This window comes from Varroa destructor, unplaced genomic scaffold (genome assembly GCF_002443255.2).
Source record: "Varroa destructor unplaced genomic scaffold, Vdes_3.0 BEIS01000003.1, whole genome shotgun sequence".
NCBI classification, from domain to species: domain Eukaryota; kingdom Metazoa; phylum Arthropoda; class Arachnida; order Mesostigmata; family Varroidae; genus Varroa; species Varroa destructor.
In genome coordinates, this window is record NW_019211456.1 from 21,631,930 (window position 1) to 21,637,785 (window position 5,856).

The window sequence follows — 5,856 nt, forward strand, 5'->3', positions numbered from 1 at the left end:
TCTAATCGTGATTGTTGTCTCTGCCACAAAGCTTTCGTTCAGTGTCAAACAGTTAGTGCCCCATCGTGATTCGGCGCTATTGATTTTGCCATCCTTTGACAAGAGGCAAGAAATTTTCGGAAATGTTGAAATAAAATTCGGTAGGCTCCGTCAGACTATGACAGGTGTGCGTGCTCGCTTCTATGATCCTAAAAGCTAGACAAAAAATTAACCACAAAGGCATGCTATTGCATTGCCTGAGTTTAATTATTTTATTTGCATGTTAAATTAATTTATACACGTAAAATACATTTCGATTGCCAGGCTGAAGATTCACTGGTTGTAGTATTTCATATAGCCGCTAACCTATTACAGGTTGCATACAAACGATGTTAGTGTAAACTGTTGTGATAGAATGCGTGTCTGTGCTATACAAAGATATGACTGGACTGCGTCCTCTACCGAAAGGTAGCGTCGACTATGAATTGACCTTCCTGCCTTTCTTATCGAAGTATGAATCAGGTAGGTCAGGTACTCGGATGAACGAGGCCAACAACATAACGTGATAGGACCAAAGGAAATTCGATTTGCGTTAATTCGACCTAGAGTGGGATGACAACAAACGGCACAGAAGTACGAAGCAGCAAAACATTTGGGTTGGGCAGGCAAAGAGGCGGATTGGATCGTTTTGCCAATTTATCTATGGCGCACATTTATGTTCCCGCTTAGGCTTCTTCTGTTTCTGTCGCTCGATCCTTTTTTGTTCGCTGTAGACGTAAATGCGAAAAAAGCTTAAATCGAGACTGAAGCAGAATCGGAGTCAAAGACAGACACAATAGCAAAGAAATGAAAGGTGGCACGAATAATAAGGAGAAGTTCGAGAAATCACGAGGCTTTCGACGCTGCGAAGTGCTAAGAGCTTCGTTTTAGCAATGCTTCTTAAAGCTGAGGATCGGCAGGCTTTTAGATGTTAGATGACGCCGGAACAGACCAAACTGAACCGGACGGGTCGAAGAGATATGCCGCGGCGGCCTCAGAACGCAATTGTTGACCGACCAGCATATATGGGTACATTCTGGGTAGCGATTCGAATACTACTGCCAGCACTGCCCACAGTGATGATAAAGGCAGCGTTACCAGTGGAAGAAAAAGCTGTAATCATAATATTGAATAACTCTATGCGTGTCACGTGCCTATAGAAACTGTCCTGCGACTGCGAAAGGCGTGACGCCGCTAATCACAAAAGAGCCGTTGGGATGCGCATATACGTTAAGTGACAAAGCTTTGCAGCAATAACCACGTCTGACGTTCCGACTGGTCCACTGTAGAGTTATCCATTGACCGTTGGATTGACTTAACAAAATGAGTGTTGTTATACGCGAATCCCACATGAAAGGCAAACACGCTATCGAGGAATCACACTTTGCCGTGATGTTCTACGGGGTTACATAGAAAAAAAAAAAAAAAAAGAAAAGCAGACGACAGAATAATTTGACGCTTGGTTCGATGTTTGCCGTTAAAGAATTTCGAGTCGGATGAAGCGTGCCATTAAATTAAGCAGAGAAAATTTAAAGGTACCGATCGCGCGCGGTTAGTAGCTCAGGGGTAGGGGGTGTACAAAAATTTATATTGTAATAGGACAATTTTTAAAGTGGATGCCAATGGATATGTACGATATTATTGTCCAGCCTAGTACGTCATATTATGAAGTGTTAGAACGTAGACAAAAAAAACCTGACAGCAGAAAGAGTCTACGGAAAATGTTATGCGTAATATGAGGATAATCAGATCCCGGAGAATGTCGTACTTGCCCAAAATATACCTGCTAGACACAGATCCTACGACAGTTGCAACGTAAAAAAAGGCAATAGTCTACTAATAATGAATGTCGTACCCGCTGGAGGGCATGTTCAATTGACGTTTGGTCGATCGATCCATTTTTAGCAATAAAAGTCTTAAGTCTAGTGATAATGATAAATAAACGTAGCTCAAAACAAATGCAGTTGGTCCTGATTTCGCGATTTTATTTGAAATACAGCCAAAAAAAAACTACAAATACCCATTTGCCCAACTAACATTAAACCGAACTAACGTTACTGTAATAACAGACATGGTTGATAATTTACCAAGCATTAGATATTTCAATGTCGTTTGCATCTTGGAATCTATTGCCGGCAAAGGCTGTACATGATTAATAAAATTTAAACTGTAAAAAAAAACACCAACAAAATTAAGCTTTATATAAGGATGATCAGCGTTTGGAGAAACACCGAACCATTGACAAAAACGTTTTGTTTGTGGTCAACACGTAGGATTGCTTGCCTTTCATATATAAACGAACATTTCAGTGTAAAATGAACATTCCTGAATTTAGGAGCATGATCGGCAATTGTTACCTATTCAATTCTAGATAATATAGGTTATTTAATTGAAAGATACCTGTATGACATAGCACCATCTCAGGTGTTAACTTAAGAGCTATTTTATCGAAAAGCACATTTTAATATTAAAACTATACTAAGAAAAATCGACTTCTTACATGTGTGGAAGTGCTAATCTAGGGAGAAGCTTTGTAATAGAGAGAGAATAGAATAGAATAGGTGTAATAAGCAAAAGTACGGCATTTTTAAATTCATACATGTCGTGAATTATTTGAGGCGTACGGAGTTTTCGATAGAATCGTTAAAACGTAGACATTGCTATAGAGCAGAAGCGTTTGCATATAAGCGTCAGTTCCTCAAAGAAGAAAGGGAACAACTCAGCTTTTCACTGAGTAATGTATCAGACGAATCTTCAGGGGTGGTCTATTGAGCAATTTATGAAGGCACCGGAGGCTATCCGGACCCCCTGAAAAACTCTGCTTATTAAGCATGCACAGATCGACTTTTAGGTATAAAATTAAATGTACCAAATACAAAATTCCAATGTCGACCCGCTCCATGAGGCCGGCAGCTGGTTTAGCTGCTAAATGAGCTAAGACCTCAGTACGTTGTGAAGTGTTCCGTTCGCATTAATTAGAGTGCCTTATCAGGATTAAAATGACATACGTTAAGACATTTTTACGTAGCCACACAGCGACGCCATACACTGGTTATCCACTGCTCAATAAATAGCAGTAGGAGAAAAATGTTAAGTCTAATCATAAATAGCCTATCCGGCTATTTATATTATATTAAAGTCCGACGTAACTTCCATCCTTAAAACACCTTTTTATTTAGATATTAATATTCCCTTCAATACACTGCATCCATTAACTCTCGTCAGGAGCACCAAAAAAAGGGAGAAAAAACTTTCTTTTCGCTACGAAAAAACAAGTCAAAAAACGTTTTTTAATTAGTTATGCCAGCTTCATTGTATGTAACACGGTGCATGTTAGTCTGCCAATTGCGTTCGATCCGAGGAACTCCTTTTCACTGTGTATGTACGTCATAGTACTCATATCCCCGCGGCAGCCGGTAGCGTTGCAAAGAAATGGCTGTGGCAGTTAGGCAGAGAGACGGCTTCAATCAATGGCGCGACGTTACCGTCAAGTAGCCGAATCAACTACTGACTTACGACACAATAGCGTCGCCGCTGGGCGTCTCTGCCGGATGCCGACTGTAGGCTCCTGTACTGGTAGGATCGGTGGCTTCCGCGTCTGCAGCACGTTCCGCGCATCCCAACGGGGAGGCATCATCATCGTCAAGAAGCGTGATGCGATACGATAACGTGCCAGAGAGTCCGACGCGACCCAGCATAAGAATATGTGACAATACATTGAACAAATTTACAATATAGCAGTACGCCGGTGGCCGTAACGCTATGTAGAAACGATGGTGTCCGTACAAAGATATACGATTGAATATACACTCCCATAAACATGCACAGAATACCATAACATTTGCGAGCTTGAGAAAGGAAATCCCTCGGATACACCCAATCTCCGACGTGTCCGTTCGTCTGTTCTGTCCATCTGTTACTCCGTCTGTCTCCGAAACTCCAATGAATCTAAGGTGAGAAACGTATCGTCACAGCGAAGAGATGATATGGGAGAAAGCTCGGTAGTGCCATAGGCTGCAAAGAACCGTGTTTTGTGATTTGTGACAGCCTACAAGGGAACAGACATTATATATATATATATATATATATATATATGTATATATATGTTCACACAACGAATTTTTTTTCCAATTTGACTGAACCTTTATTTGACAATAGAGCAGCGAGATAACCAGCTCGTCTGTCATTTTCCCTATCCCAAAAAGCACCTCTTCAATAGCAGATTCAGAGCAAGTTACGTTTTATAAAAGTTTTTATATCGAGTCATATTTACATCATCGTTCTGAGGACAATACGGGACAGAGTGAAGTTGAGGTTATATAGATCACGACATTTCAAGTTATTCGAGACCCGATATTGTCTATGCTAATTTTACCAAGAAGCTGCAAGATATAAGTGGCCTCAGACTACAGCTTAACTTAGTTCGAATGCATATATGTGTCAAGTTAAATTACAGCATCATACTTTCGTACCCATTGTACCACATGTCGTTGTCGTCAATAGCGCGTCACATGTGGTTAGAAAAAGTCGGACGACGCTGTTGGCATAGCGTATCGTTCTAAGGAACGAGTCAACACATGACAACCAACACGATCATGAGTTAGAATTAAGCAAGCACAGTTATCTATACTAAAATTATGCAAGATCACAATAGCCACACAGGCTTTGATGTTGATGTGAAGTTCGCAACAATGCCTCTTCACTTTTCGAATAAATTGCAGCTTTGTATGCCAATACCTGAGCGATTCAGGCTTAGCTTCATACTTCGCAAGGGACCTGCATGTGGACCTACGCTAGACAAAGTCAAATTTTCGGCGAACCTTACTTGAGAGTAAATGGTTCTTCTAGTCGTCTCTTGAAACGTCTCTCCTAGCCATAGTCACAGCCCGTTCTAGAAAGCAAATTCACCAATCAATCAATTAATTTTACTGACACTTCTTAGCATGAAATAATAATATAGACCCATGTCTGGACCATATAATCCTGTTCTGCGGGATTATATAGACCAACGACCAAGGTTAATATTTCTTCCAAAATGAATTAATCCTAGTAAGCCGATTTGAGAGAGTATATTCGTAAAAATGGCTTAAAAAGCTATTTTTAATATGGCATTTAACGGCTGTTTTAGAGAAAAGAATATCAATGGCAAATTGGCCTTTTGCACCTTTTAACTTTTTTTGCATTTTTTCTGAGACTCGTGGCCTGCCATCAACCAAGATTTATTTCTTCTACGCAGAACGATGGAGCGAATTTCACCTGACATATGCTCGTTGCCAAAATGTAATTTGTGGATTAAAAAAGGAGTATTTTTTAAAGGAGCTTCTTACCGGTCGGCAATTCTGAGTCGAAGCTGTAATCGTGACGAATCGTCACCATATTGAGCACCCTTGACCGTCGCTAAACGGCACTTCTGGCGGATGCAAGAAGATTCGGTTGAAATATTCGTTTTTGATTAGATACAACCATAGAAACAAAGCATACGAAGACTTCTAAAATTATACGCGCCATATTTATAATTGTATAAACTGTGTGAAGAAAATTTTCGGGGTACATTTTAAATCTAATTATTATCAATTTATTTGTATATCGTTTTGCTGTGCATATAGTGATGCATAGAAAGCAGTTTGGTATCAGCAACATTCGCCTAAAAGATATATAGTAGAATTTTTCGAATGGCCTTAGCAAAATTACCAGCACGTTAATCTTCCCTTTTTCCTGCAGTAAGGGCGTGTTGTTCGCGACTACAGACTATAAATATTTACAGAGGGCTTACTGCATTTACACAAATGTATAATTAGATAAGCAGCCTAGTTGTAAGAGCTTGACGTCCGCCAAATT

The 5,856-nt window shown here is 40.0% G+C and overlaps 1 long non-coding RNA gene across 1 annotated transcript; it reads right to left on the minus strand.

The window, feature by feature from the left end:
• Positions 1-3,205: 3,205 nt before the first annotated feature.
• LOC111247415 (uncharacterized) lies at positions 3,206-5,486 on the minus strand. Its single transcript, XR_002672115.2, has 3 exons — positions 5,346-5,486; positions 4,844-4,909; positions 3,206-4,032 (listed from the first exon to the last, which is right to left on the minus strand). It is a non-coding gene; the product is annotated as an uncharacterized LOC111247415 (long non-coding RNA).
• Positions 5,487-5,856: the final 370 nt, after the last annotated feature.